Source organism: Heterocephalus glaber, unplaced genomic scaffold, assembly GCF_053883595.1.
Source record: "Heterocephalus glaber isolate CG9 unplaced genomic scaffold, H.glaber_assembly_v1.0 deba00000470, whole genome shotgun sequence".
Classification (NCBI taxonomy): Eukaryota; Metazoa; Chordata; class Mammalia; order Rodentia; family Bathyergidae; genus Heterocephalus; species Heterocephalus glaber.
The window spans coordinates 6291075-6306197 of NW_028258145.1; positions in this window are offsets into that span (position 1 = coordinate 6291075).

Consider the following 15123-nt stretch of genomic DNA (forward strand, 5'->3'; position numbering starts at 1 on the left):
GCAAGGTGCAGAGGGGCAAGGACTTGTCCTCACCACACGGCCGGCAAGCAAGAAGCGACATCAGGATCCCACCCCAGGCTGCAGTGTGGGCTGTTACCCCCGTGCCTACCTAACACTCTGCCTCTCTGTCCCTGTCTGTAGTTAGCAGACATTCGCAACAGAGAGCTCAGCTCCTCGTGAGCAGTTGGCTGAGACACTGATGCAATCCTGGTTCATGTCCGGCCTCCTCCATCTTTCCTAAGAATCGCTTTGTCACTGGTGGGGAGTTTCTGAGTGAATTCTGGGAGGCCTCTCTGCTGCTTCCGGGTCAGAATCCCTGTGTGGAGGACATGGGGCCATTCAGCCCTGATCTCCCTCCACCCCTGGGGACAGGGATCCTGGAGAGGAGCACACTGGAGCCATTCAGGGGGAGGTGGCTGCATGACGGGGCCACCCCACCACACACACTTGTGCAGGGCGTCTTTACCTGCGGGGTCTGGGCCAGATTCTAATTTAAGCCTGTCTTATTCTGAGCTGGGCATGACAGTTCCGTGCTGTTCCTGACCTTGAGGGCATTGCATCCCTGCAGTGCACCATTCCCTTCTCCAGTGCCAGCGAGTCTTTAAAAGTCCAAAATCTGCATTCTAAATTTAAAACTCCTGGTATGCAACCCAGCTGAAAGGGAGTTTCTCTTTGGCGTAATGAAATCTCAGAGTGGCCAAACGTGGAGTCTATTTTCGTTTCTTTGCATCCAAATAATACTGGAAGGTTCAGTGAAAAGTTGTGTGTTTACTATGACAAACCACAAATGTGTTGAAAACACTGTGCAGCTCTTCTACCGTGCTCAGAACTTCTTGCACTTCAGAAATGACACACTTCAGGGTAAAGCTTCCCATTTTAAAAAACCACACAAACTCCCCACCCATTTCCCTTCCAACACTTCAACAATCTGATGACGCAGTGTTTTTGTTTTCCCCCTTCGCCTGACACTGGACATGGAGCATGGCCCAGCTCTGAGGAAGTCCCCCAGCCTCAGTCACCCTCGGGGACACACACTGTGGCTGTTTCCCTTGCTCTGAAGGTCAGACAGGCAGTATCTCCCCATCTGGGCTCACAGCGGTCAGGGTTTCTCTGGAAAATGTATTCTTGCCCTGTGACAAGAACCTAGAGAGAGAGACATTTGCCTTGTCATTGACGTGACAGTCTGTGGATTCTGTAGTTGAACAAGAAAGCAGCTACACCCTGCAATCTGCAGAGAGCCGTGCTTGAGCCAGGCTGTCGCCACGCACTGACCTGAGCTGCTTACTCCACGCTGCCTTCCCAGCAATACGTTGTGAGCCAGACTCCTGTGAAGAGCCACTGCTCCCTCAAGGCCTGCTGGGCTTCCCCTCTCCCCTCGGGTGTGGGTTGAGAAATGGTTCTCAGCTATGAGTCTGATTATCACTGCACTGGCCGGAAGAGCTGCCGAGGCAGGAAGATCTGGGTGCAAATTCTCACTCTGTGGTTAGTCGTCTAAGCAGAGGCTTCTGGGGAGGGGCTTCCTTGGCCCTGCATCTTCTTCATCCCCAGAGGCAGTCACTAAGTCATGGCAGCGCTGTCTCCACACCACCACCCATAGCATGCTCCCCCTCGGCCCTCTCCACCCTTAGCCTCCTCACAGTCTCCTGCCTGGTCTCCTTGCCTCCACAGAAGCAACTTTTAAAAAGCACAAATTCTAGCCTGGTGCAGGGGCACACACCTGTAATTCCAGCCACTTGGGAAGCTGAGGCAGGAGGATTACCGAGGATCTTAGAGTTTGGTACCATGTACAGTTTCAGTCATCTGCAGAACATCTTGAGTTAAATCCCCTGTGTACAAGGGGTGGAGGGACTACTGTGTCCCCAGCACAGAGCTCACAGGCCCTGGAAACCTGCTCAGCACCTTTGCCCTGAGCCATCCCCAGCCCCAGGTTGCCCACACCTGCACACTGAGCTCCTAGATCAGCCGGGTACTCTCTGTTGGGGGGGGGGGTCCTCTCTCTGATGCTTCCTCATCTTTCTAACTGAAGTCCTTGTGCACAGGGACAAGTCACACTTTTTTCCTCTGTCTCCAGCCCCATACAGATCTGTCACAAAGCAGCCATGGAGTAAATGTTTGTTGCTGACCAAGCTGGGTTCAAAGTGGCTCTTAGCATCCTAGACTTCAATCTACGCACCCCCCCAAATTAGGTTTCTGATTCAAATTTCATTAAAAAAAATTGTTCAATTATTTTACATAAGGTACTAGTGTTATGGATTCAGATCAGTTATTTACAAACATAACACCTGCAGACGAACCGGCTAAGTATGTTACAAAGCGAAGTCATTTTTGTAAAGCCTTCAGAATAAATCATCTGCTATCATTTGCTGGTTACTCCAAGAATATCCCAAGGTTGCAAGGCCAGTTATTTTTTAAGAAATGGTTACAGTTTACAGTCTTTTATCTATGTGAATGAGGAGTTTCTCCTTACAACCCGACCCACACAGGCTGCAGAAATGAACTAGAGGCAGGCTTAAGATTGAAATGGTTTCCCATAACCCCACTTACTATTTTTGCCATTTATTAGAATGGCCTATAATTCACATTGGCTGGACTTTCTGATGTGTGACTATAATAGTTTTGAATATAATAGTTTATAGTGGAACTATATACTAATAAAATGCACTTTACACCATTTGATATTTTAGGGATTTCTGTAATGTGTTATTTGAAAGATGGGTTTAGCCATTTCTTTAAAAGTTTGAAAACCACTAGCTAAGGGGAAGCAGGGTCCTGGATCAGAGGCTGTCTAGAAATTCAGCAACCTTCATCAAAGGAAAGAAGGAACTTGCCCAGTGCCTGGGCCTGGGAGGCCAGGATGGGAAGACCAGGTCAGCACTGTGCTGATCGGTTGGAGGAGCAAGGGGTGGCTGTGTCCTCTCTGGACACCCAGGCTCCCTGGCCTCAAAGAGCTGCAGGTGGACTTCACAGCCCACTTCCTGTGGACGAGGAGGACCCTGAGTAAGAGACTCTCACTTGTGTCCTGCAAACCAGGAGGGGGAGAGCAGCCCCTGCCCATCCTCTAAATTCAGCCAGAGGGATCACAAAGGGATCTGACCAAGGATCAGGGGCCAGAAGCACTTCTCCTCCCTCCTGATGAGGTGCCCATCAAGGCTCAGGTGTGGCTGCCCCCCTGGGCTCTTTGCCCTCCCCTGGTCCTTCTCCAGCATTCCCCAAGCTTCGCCCAGCACCATGGGCACTGTGAGCCTGCTGAGTTCCTCTGTGGGGCTCCCCAGCCCTGCTCTAGGGATTCCCCGGCTCCATCTCACTTCCCCTCACACTGCTGTCCTGGCTTGTCCCTGACCTCCACAGGGAAACTTCTTGAAAGTTAGGAGTCAACATCCAAGACACTCAGGTCACGTCCCTCCCTGCCAAAGTACCTGGATTTCCCCTACTGTGCCCCAGCATCATCCTCTCAAAGGTCACCCACTACTTCCTGGTTGAGAGCCCAGCAGCTTTCTGGAAGCCTGTGTCCCCCAGTCTCCCCCATTTCCATCCACCCCATCCTTGGAGTGTCCCTGCTTTGGGACTTCACCTCCTGCTCCTTTCTCCACCCCTGAACACTTCCACGTTGTTTCTAGGGGTGTTTCTATCTCTTCTTGTTCTCCTAAAGGAACATGATTATGTCTCCTTAGGCTGTAGCGACGCAGGCTGGGAGCTTAAAAGATTTACTTTCTTACAGTTTTGAAACCTGGAAGTCGCAGACCAAGACATCAGGCAGTTGGTGTATGTGCCCATTTCCCAGGGCTACTGGCGAAGTCCTTGGCCAGCAGGTGGCCGTGTTTCCCATGTCCTCACGTGGTCTTCCCTCTGTCTGATCTCCCCTTCTCATAGAGACACTGGTCATATAGGGTGAGGACCCCCAGTTACCTCATTTTAACTTCCTTATCTCTGTAAAAACCCTTTCTCCAAATACAGTCACATTCTGGAACCTCGGGAATTAGGACTTCAACATATGAATTTAGGGGAGGGGGGAGTTGAGAAGATACAATTTAGTCCATAACACTGGTCTTCCCATGTGATTCCTGGCCCTTTTCATCTCTTTCATGCACCCCCTGTTGTGCTTTTTACCTAGAGATCCCCTCATTTACCAGGCTTTTGGAAGGGTCTTGGATTATGGGGCCTCGTAACTGACTTGCTATTAGGAGGTGGGGTCTGATCAGAAGAGGTGGTCACTGTGGGCGTGGCCTGGAAGGGTTCATCTTCCTCCCTGGTTCCTCCCTTCACTTATTTCTACTTCCCGTCTGCTTCCTGTGCAGCCCTCCTCCGCCTCCCCTCTGCCTTGCCGTACTCTCTTGGAGCCAGCCAACCTGGGCAAGGACCGAAACTTGGACAAACTGCAAACCAAAGTAAACCTCTCCTTCTGTAAGGTTTGGACATCTGGCATCACATCCCAGAGGTGACGACGAGAAAAGTGACTAAGACACCTACTTCTAAAGCATTATAGGCTGGACATGGTGGCCCTTGCCTGTAATCCTAGCACTCAGGAGGCTGAGGCAGGAGGATTGCTGAATTCGTGGTCAGCCTGGGCTACATAGTAAGTTCGAGGCCAGCCCGAACTACATCGTGAGACCTTGTCTCAAAAAAAAAAAACCCACAACTAATTAATTAATTAATTAACAAATTTTTTAAAACCCAAAGCTTGTGTATTATCAAAAAAATTATTTTATTGATTTCATTTTTTAAATTACAAAAGTAAGGTAACTCATCACAACAAAATAAAACAATCCAAAAATGTTTGAAGAAAAGGTTAATAAGACAATTATGAATTCCAAATAAATAACTCAGCGTTTCTGTCTGAGCCCTTAGACCAATTTCCCAACATCTTATCAAGCTCTTCCCACAACGGCTGGCATTTCACATGAATATGTTCTCTCCCCAGAACCTTCCCACCTCTTATCTCCTCTTTCATGCACCCAAATTCCCCAAATGCTCTCAGTTCCTCTCTCCACTGCCCCACCTCATGGTCCTCTTCCAAGCCTGGCTACCTGATTTGTGAGTCTTCTTGTTCAAAATCTATTTAGGATTTTAAGATGATGACCGCAGAGCATCAAGAGGCCGGCGATGCCAGCCTCAGCCCCTCTCCATTGCCCAGGTCCTGCCTGTCCTTCTACCCCACCGGGCCTCAGTCCCCACAGGTGTGGGTTTCCGTGGCAGCCTCCTGTGCCCCACTTCAGCCTCATCCCCCTTCACCCCATGTGCCTGTCAGCCGGCACCCCAGAACACCCACCCCATGAGCTTCTGCGCAAAGCCTTTCCTCACTTCATACCAAACGGGGCCAGTCTCTCTGAGCCAGTGTCTTAGGCCCTGACTTCCGGACTTGACTCCTACTCACTCCTCTACAGATCACAAAGCTTGAGACCAACTTGTTCCCCCCCACTATCTGCTTCCCTGGCTGCCCTCTAGCCAACTCAACCTCCACTCACTCCCTGAGGCAGACTGTGTCATTCCTCTCGAACCCTACTCACTCCTCTGGGTCACTGGAATCTCCCCCAGAGATCAAGGGCTACCTTTTCTGAGAAGCATTTCCTGGTTCTGGCCTGGGTCTCCTGGCTTCCTGCTGGTCAACCCTACACACCCAGGGACTGCACTGAGCCCTGACACTGCACACCACCCCCTCCCAGGACTTGGGTACATTTGTCACTTCCCTGCCCGGCAAGGCCCTACCATTGTCACTTTGGAGGCTTACAAGGGCTTCACAGGTTGTGCCAGGCCCTGTGCAATGGTAAGTAGTAGCCCAGGCCTAAAAGTCAAGTCTGCCTCAGCTGTTACACCTGTGAGACTAATGCTGGTTTCTCCTATACCCAACCTAGGCAATAAGTGCTTTGGAAAAAGTATTCCTTTTTTCACCTTTATTTTCCTTGAGCTGCTTTCTCTGTCTCAATATTCAGCCCTTGTTGTTTATGTGTCGGGACAGTTCATCTGTGCGCTATCTGGGTTAGCTCAGGAAGGTCCATCGACCAACTGTGCCACCTTATGTTTCTGAAAACTCAACCAGTTAAAGATTCCTCAGAGTGACAATAACCCCCTTTCAAAAGATACAAATATATTTGTCAGTCACACTGGATGATGAATCAGCTGGTCAACTCAGTCGCCTCTCCTGCCTTTTCTTCCCTTCCCTCCTTCCTTCAAGCTAAGAACTTTTCCTTGGGGATTTAATTCAAGGGAGGCAGCCTTGCTCCCCAGCTTATCCTGCGTTTGGTTTTTTGTCCATCTCCTTCTCAGCCTCAAACTCTTCCCGCACGTGAGGAAGAGCAAAGGATGTCAGGTTCATTAACCCCCAATATTTCTTTTCTTCCCACGGCATTGGGAGCCAAAGGGTGCAAGGAGGTTTTGTAGAGCTCACCATGAACTGAATGTGTCCTCCCCAAAAGTTGCTATTGGAAGTTTGAGCCTTAAATTCATATGTTAATTTATTTGGAAGCAAGGCCCTCTGGATTAGAGGAGGCAATGAGAGTGGCTTTGTAAGAGGGAGTGAACCCAGGGCTCACATGCCTGCTCAGTATCCCCAGGTAATAACCAGGTCTTGCAGGTGCTGGGCAGGACCTAGCGCCAGGCTTTTGGACTTCCCAGCTCCAGAACTGGGAGACGTAAACATCTATGCTTTATGAATTCCCTGGTCACTGGCATTTCATTACTGTGACAGAAAACAGACTAAGAGAGGGTCCAGAGGCAGATGGTTCTCATCTCCCAACTTAATCCCTAGTGCCCAAGCAACTCCACAGGATTCAGAGACAAAACTGGAGGTTTCAGAGGGTAGAACACGTGGTCAAGGAAAAAATCACGGAATGTGTGCCCCTTCAATGTTACTGATCAAAACAATTTCCTGGGAAATGTCCATCATATCAAGAGGGAAAAGGAGATTCTAGAGCTGTGTGAGCTTTTGTCTGTGAATAAATATGTGTATTATTTTTACCCATAGGAACTTGAGGAAATGTGTATAGTGAAAAGAAAGACACACATTTCCAAAGATAATCACTGACATGTTTTCTGTGGTTGGATCCGTGTGGCAGATGGGGAATGTAATTGTTTTACCTACTTAGAAATGTACTTTAGAAACACTCATGGTCAAGGCACAGTTAATGTGAGGACACATGCTTGTGCTGTGTTAAGTTGGAACCTCAGAGGCAAATCTGCTGCATGTGACCCGAAGGCCCCGAGATTGCAGCAACCCACTCCCCCACCTCTCACCAGTACCACCCTGACAGCTGCTGGGAGAAAAGCGAGGGAAAAGCAGCCAACAGAGGCCTCGGCCTGTGGTCAGCAGGCAGTTGACTCCCAGTGACTTGGTCAGGGGGTGTCACTTGCCCGCTTCCCCTTGGTCGGGAATTCCAGGCTGATGGCGTGGTGTGGTGTGACCTAAGAGGCTGTGGCCAGCCCAGGGGAAAACTGGGAATCAAGCAGCCTCCTGGTGACTCACCATCTTGTGCTGTGGCCACACTGGCCTGAGATAGGACCAGGCACGATAGTCCCCGAGGGTCCTCCATGCCCTCTGCCAGGGCCGTACTCTCTCCACGTCTCACTCCTCAGCCTGAAAGGTGCCCAGTCCTGACCTGTCTCAGCCCAGAGCAGTGTGCCCACCATGAGAGAGCAACTTCCTGCCCTCTGGAAACGCTGGGTGAGGGCCCAGATCTTCACCCTCGCCTTTCCCCACCCTGATTGCTGCCCCCTTTGCACCCACGGAGCTGATCACAGCTCTGCAGGACAGGAGAGGACAGGAATCCACACACCTCCCAGCCCTCCTGTCCCATGCTGCAAATCCACCCTCAGGGGACAGGGTGAGGCTTGGGGGCTTAGGGGCTGGGTGTTAAAAAAAAAAACCAAAATAACACTCTTCAGCTTCTGGTCAGTGGAATGGGTGAGGAAAAAAATGTATGAAAGCAGCAAAACAGCCAGGAGGAAAGAAATGTTAGACACAGCATCCATTTATCCACCACAGTGACCCGTTTGGCCCTGACCACACAGTCAGAATGGAGATTTCTCTGGCCCATGACAGTCTGGGTCTTTCTTTCTCTCAACCTTCCCCACAAAGCCTCCTCAGCCCAAGGCTGCTCAGGACAGCGTAGCATCTCATAGGTATGATGTCAGTGTTTGTCTCTTCCTGTCTTATCTCCCCCTCTAAGAAGCCCTTGGAGAACAGAGGCCACATTCCGACTATAGATCAGTGCATGGGACTTGGGTTGAGAGAGTCCTGGCAAAATGCCCAGCTCAACCCTTTGGTGCTTGCATGACCCTGGACAAGTTGGCTGAACTGCTTCAAGGCCAACAATAATCTCTATTTTTAGAACTAGTGAAAATAGTGAGAGAATATTCATATTCATATTCATATTCTGATCATTATTTCCTCAATCACTAACATCTTCCCATCCTTCCCAAAACCTATTATGGTGGGAGGAAGAGGAGGGAAAGAGGATGAGGAAAGAATTACATTATGCACTGCAGACATGTATTCATAAAATGAAAAACAAAAGAATAAGTCTCACCTCCCCCCAAAAGCCCCCTACTACAGAGCCTTTCTTGTCATAGATATTCAATAAATATTTGTTGACTGACTGACTGATAGATGGTGGGTTACACTCCATTCTATGAGTCCCATCTGTATATCTCAGAGTTAGTCCTTACAAATGTAATGTGGAAGGGTTTGGACACCATCCTCAGCCACAATAAATTAGAGAGCAATAGTATTGATAATTTGTTAACAATATATCAATAAAGTAGTCAAAATTTGTTGTTGTTTCATAAGATCCTGCCTGCAGAGAAAACTAACTCATCTTTTGATCTGTCCTAATTTTCTGTCATTTAGATTTGTTCAGGGCCTGGTCCCTATAACACCATGTCCTCATTGCAAAGGTCATTAACAAAATGCAACGGACGAGACTGTTGGATTTGAGAAAAGTCTGTCAATCAGTTCTGACAGAGAAGGACTGGTGTGAGCACCTAGAAGTCTCTTCCACAAAAGAAATTTAACACAATGTGATCTCTCCAATAGTAAAACTAGTAGGTATGCAGACTCAACATAGCAACCATTTTGGAATGCAGCTAATGGAGCACCTATGGGAAAATCAGAGCCTTAAATACATGTATTAGAAAACTTAAAATGCTTGTGAATTAATGGACTAGGAGTTTTAACTCATGAAACTAGGAAATAAACAGCAGTGGTTTTCATATTTATCTTAAGGAGTTTTATACTTCAATGGGCTCTCTCTCTCTGTGTCTCATTCATACCCACAGACCTACTTTTTTTTCATCCAATGTGTAGTAAATTTATAAGATGTTTTTCTGAGTTTTGTAGTTATTTTGCTAACTTGGCACATATTAGGTGTTTAATCAATGCTTGATAAATGAACAGATGATGAGTACCCAAGAAATTTCCTACCCCCCCTCCCCTTGCTAGGGATTGGACTTTGCCCTTTCGAGGCAGGCGAGGTGTCACCGAGCTAAATCCCCAGCCCTTAATTTCCTGTTTTCTAAGAGCTACACTAAAAAGTTTTAAAACAAAAAACAGATAAAATGAATTTTTACGTTATATTTTGTTTAATTCAGCATTTGGAGGTTACAAGTAGTATTCAAACACTCTTTCAAAATATAACCAACATAAACATCACTGAGCCATTTTACAATCTTTTTATAGTACGCCATTGAAAGTTGGTGTCTATTTCTCACTTTAAACACGTCTCATTTCAGATGTTCATTTTTCCTTAGAAACTCTTGCTCGGTCTTTGGTCTTCATAAAATTTACCATTGAAAAGTCCTTTCACCTCCCCAGTTTTTTTGAAATCACTTAAAGGTTTTCCAATACTTTAACTGAATTGAATGTCAGTTTTAAAATTTGAATCTAAATATTAAAATTAAACAAAGACTCAATGCTTCTGTCATGCCAGGCACATTTTAAGGGTTGGAGACCACTCTATAAGGGAGTATTCCAAGGGACAGCCTGTGATTGTCCCTTCCTAAGATCCCAGCTGTCTGCTGGCCTGTGTAGGACATGGAACTTTCTGTTCTGACTTCAATAGAAAGCAACTTTCTTGCCTGGGTGACTATGTAGGAGCAAGATAGCCAAAGACCAGCCTGCCCAATAGCTTATGTTGATTTCTATTCAGCGACGGCACCAACTATGCTGTTCTCTTTTCAACAATCAGTGAACTACTCTCCAAAAAATATCAATGCCTCTAAAGCAGGAAGTGCAAGTGAATTCTGAACCTTGGATTTCAGGGGACTGCAGCAAGCAGAGGTTCCCTGGTGAATCTTCTCTCCAGCCTCCAAACAGGGTGCTTGGCAGGACGGCTGAGGGACTGCTGGCCCCCTCCCATAGCCCAGAGCTCCCAGAAGTCTGAGGACAACTCCTGGGCCACCTGTCTGCCCCTGTCCCTCACCTGGCTTGGTCAGAAAGGAGGATTTATTTGACTAAAGAAACCAAAGGCCCAAATCAGGTTTCTCTTTGTGTTTTGGCATAAACTCAGGACTTGCAGAATCCCAGGGGGCCTCCTCAGATGGCCCTGCCCCGAATGCTGGGGAAAGAAACCCAGAGAGCAGGCAGGGCCCCACTTCCAGTGCTGATGCTAACTGGTTAACTCACAGTAAAACCCGGGACGAATCTATAAGGGCGAGGTTCAGGAACAACAAGGCCTCCCTAGGTAGCCCAACGACTACTGAGGAGATCAGAGAACATGGATTCTCTGTCAAAACAGCTGGAGAAGTATCCTGGGTTTCACATACCTGAAGTATCACTGTAAAGATGCAGCGAGGCAAGTTTTCCAACATATGCCAGCAACAAATAAAAAGATAAGCTCAACAGGCCTTCTTGATTCCTGTTGGGAGTACATTTGGAAAAGCAAAAACAAAAAACTTTTTGGAGGAAAACTTTTGGCAGTAGCTATCAAAATGTTAAATCTTTATGCCCTTGAACCCATAAATCCTGTATCTAAGAGTAACCCGAGAAATACTCACAGGCCAAAGATGATTTACGTGCAAGGATTTCACTGTGGTGTGCTTTGTAATAGCAGAAAGTGAAACCTGCCTGCAGTTCTAACAGAAGTAACAAAGAGAATGAGGGAGACCATGTGCATCTATGTGTGAAGACCTAGGCCTTGCACTAGTTTTTAATGCAGATCACAGAGAGGATAGATAAAAGAGTATAAATGTATCATTCACACTGCATCAAAACTACTGAAAGCCATTAGTAAATAGACTTTGGGGAGGCAGACCTAAATGTGCCTTATACTTTCTACAATATGTTTCCTTAATGTGTAAATGTTTACATTGAGAATGTACCACTTTTTTTTTTTTTTGGTACCGGAGATCAAACTCAGGTCCTTGTGCTTGCGCAGCAGGCGGCGAAATCACTGAGCTAAATCCTCGGCCCATGTACCATTTTTTAATAAGCAAAACATTTCCACTTTAGGAGACACAGTGAAAGAGAAAAAGTTTTGCAAAAAATGTCCTAGGCAGTGGAGATTTGAAAGGATTTAAAAGTACAGTCCCTATCCTTGAGGGACTCACAAAACAGCCAGGCGTATTTAAAAGAAAAAGGATCTTCCTTACCCTTCAAGGAATCACCCAGTGCTCCAAGTTACTTGGTAAATTTTATCTTGAAATGATTGTATGAGACCTTTTTTAAAGCTTTTTATAGGTCTTCAAGGGTCAAAATAGATTTTATTTCAGCTTTTCCCTTTTTTTGTTCCAGAAATATTTATGATACACTCTACAGCCAAAGCTGTGTGCTGGGGGAGGGAGGATAGGATTTCTCACTTGACTTTGGCAAGTTTGCAGTTGGGTGCAAACACAGGAGATTTGTATAAGTAACAACAACAACAGATAGGACCCATGTCATGACAGAGAGAACAGATGACCCAGGGCCTGTGCCCAGGATCCCCTCACAGGCTGGAGGACGGGGCAAGGGGTGAGGACAGGGACTCTCCTCCCTGCTGTGAATGATGGGGCCTTGGGAGAGGCCAAAGTCACTTTCCAAATTGAGACATTAACGGAGAAGTGTGGAGTAGCTCAAGCTCGCTCATAAGCTCACGACCTGTTTTTACTTCAATGACTGTAGCACCCAGTGGCATGCAGCAAGCACAGCTCAGTGCTGATGGCCCAAGGTGAGCGTGGGAACCCGTGTGCTGGTGCCTGACCCACCCCCACCCCCACCGCCGTGGGCTGTGGGCCAGGAGCTCTTGGCTGAGGTTTGGCCAGGCTGGTTCAGGCTCACAGGGCCTGGTTCTATAAAAACAGCCATCAGACAGACTTTTCTTGAAATTGGAAACCTCTCAAAGGTCATGTTCATGTGAAATCCATGCTCACCTTCTGCAAACCAGGAGGCCTTGGTGCATAGCCAGTGTGATCATTTCAGTGTTCTAGAAGGCCCCCAGCAAAGGCTTTCATTTTCTCCTTTTATTTCACGGCAAGTTGTGTGAAGGTCACACCTTCCTCTGGTAACAGTGCTGAGTCCTAGATGATGGCATCTTCAACTAGATAAAGCTCCCTTCTAGTGAGCAGTCTGGGAAGGCTTGGGACTGTGACTGCAGATGCAGGCACACACAAGCAGCTAGGGCATCCTCTTCCTTCTGTTCTGCAGATGTTTATTAGCAATTCTCAGGCACCAGGCACTGGGGGAGCAGAAATGAGTGGCCTGGTGCCAGAGCCCTGCCTTGCAGCACAGGTGGCTTCAGCCCCAACTTAGCCAGCTGCTGTTTTCCTTGAGGTAGCCCAGCATACCTTAGTCAGCTGTCTGGAGCTTCCAGAGAACATACACATGAGAGAGGCGTAGAAGTAGCATTGCCAATGTCCTTGCCTAGCAGAGCGATACTTCCAGTCCTTATCAGAGCACACTGTGTGTCTGCTGCAAACCAAACCCTCCGAGGGAGGGTCAGGGCTGTGGGAAGGCTGAATTCACGCTGGTCCAAGAGGTTTATTTACCTTTTTTCCACTTCCTGAAAGCTCTGCAGGTGATGGCCAAATGTGACCTGTGACATCTGCCAAACAACTTCCTGTCAGTGCCCATGCACTCACCTGCATAATTTCAGGGCTGCACCTGATGGTTTCCAAGGGGCCACCCTGCTCTGAACAGCTGTGAACCCAAGTCAGCACTTGGAGAACCGAGATGAATTTCCATGCCACTGTACTCCCATTTGAAGGGTTATTTTTACTGCAATAGTTCACCTTTACAGGATTCTTAAAAAATTGTCCTAAACCCTAGCCACACAAAGAGAATATGGAAATGTGGGTTTTGAGGATCTTTACGGAATGGTGTCAGAGGACCCATGTTTTAACCCAGGTTCCATCAACTATGGTCTCCTGAGACTTGCTCTGCCTTAAATATGGTTTCTAAGTCTTTCGATTGCAGGAAGATATCTTACCCTGTAGGGTAATTGCAGAGATCGTGTAAGATGATAGATATGGAAGAATGACAGTTGGGAAGATAAGAAACCAAGCAAGTGTCTCTTAGGAATGGAATTACCGGGACTATACTCTCCATGGGCCAAGATTTGGCAGGCACGTAAAAGACAAAGAGGCAAGAAATTATGGGTGAACTCGGAGTAATCGCAGAGCTTGCTGACAAAGTAAGAATCAGGCAAAGGGTGACTGGGTTCTGCTGAGGAGGGCAGCTATCGGGAGCTTGAGCCAGACCTCATGGGTCCAGACAGATGCTCATTAACAAGTTCTTCCTTATGTAAATCCATCTCTTTCTACCAGAACTCGAGCACAGGGTCAGTGAGTCTTGGGGTTCATGTTGCTTCTCGGACTGCTCACTTTGGGATCATCTGGCTGCCCTAGCCATAGCTTTCAGGGATGAGGAAACAGGCCAGGGAAGGTGAGATGACTCACCTGAGGTCACAGCATGGGAAAGAACCTCTGCAAGAGTAGGAGTTGGGTATTGCCTGAGCCCCAGCCTAGGGCTGGGCAGAGAACAGAGCTCCCCTCATTCTTTAGGGGGTGAACTGGGTCTCTCCAGGAAAAGATTTACACCTTGAGATTAGAGTTAAGAGTCAGGCGTGATGGTGCACACCTGCAATCCCAGCACTTGGGAAGCTGAGGCAGGTGGATCATTGGGAGTTGAAGGCCAGCCTGTGCTACACAGTGAGTTCAAGGCCAACCTGAACTGCATTTTGAGACCCATGTCAGAAAAGAAAAGGGGTAAAAAAAAAAAAAGGTTAGAATTAGGAGAAGACTGCTCTTGTATGAGAAATAGGCTGGAACCAACAAGGTATGTGTAGTAAGTTGTGTCCTGATAGGTTCGGTGATAAAAATCTAAGTTTGTGCACTGCCTGCCTGTGAACAGTACCAGAAGATTTCCCCTGCTACAGTGAGGAACTTTGTACCCATAAGTGGCTTCCCTGAGGCAGAATATGCGCAATCAAGCCACTAGCAATCAACTGGGTATTGTCTTCTCCATTAGAATGGTGGAAATTAGTATTGCTGTTGTTATATAATTAGGCTATTAGTTATTCAGGGCCTTGCATGTGTCCCACGCTATGCTATTATCTACATGATCTCCCATATTCACAATACCCAGTTGTGTGTGATTGGCAAACACACCCGCTGAGGTTCCCCAAGGTTAGGTAGCCTGCCTGAGGTCACACAGGTGTTAAGAGCCTGAGCCAAGACCTAAGCCTAGTTATTTGTGGTTCTGAGGCCCTACTGATGGTCCTTCTCATGCACTGTGGCCACAGTGATAGAGGAGAAGCAACAACAAGAACTAAAACCCTGGACAGTTGCTGCATCAAAATCACCAGAGCCATCAAAACTTTAAAGTCAGTAATCAAAATCATCATGTCTTCCACATACCTAGCTGGGTTCTCCAAAAGGCCTACAGGTGACATGTAAAAAGACAATGTCATTAAATCTGACTAATGCTAATTAAGTGTCTTGGGACTCTTTAAAGATAATCTTTATTAGCTGATTCAGTAATTTCATGCAACTGGACCCTGTAGAGAAATGACTCAAAGAAGCCTTATTTTTATAGCATCACTTAGAGACTGGAAGCAAAGTAAAGAAATAGTAAAATGCAAGTGATGTTTGGAGGTGTGAACCAGTGCCTTAGGCAAAACAGAAAGGAATATGGTGGCCCAAGACAGGGCCATAAAAACAGTG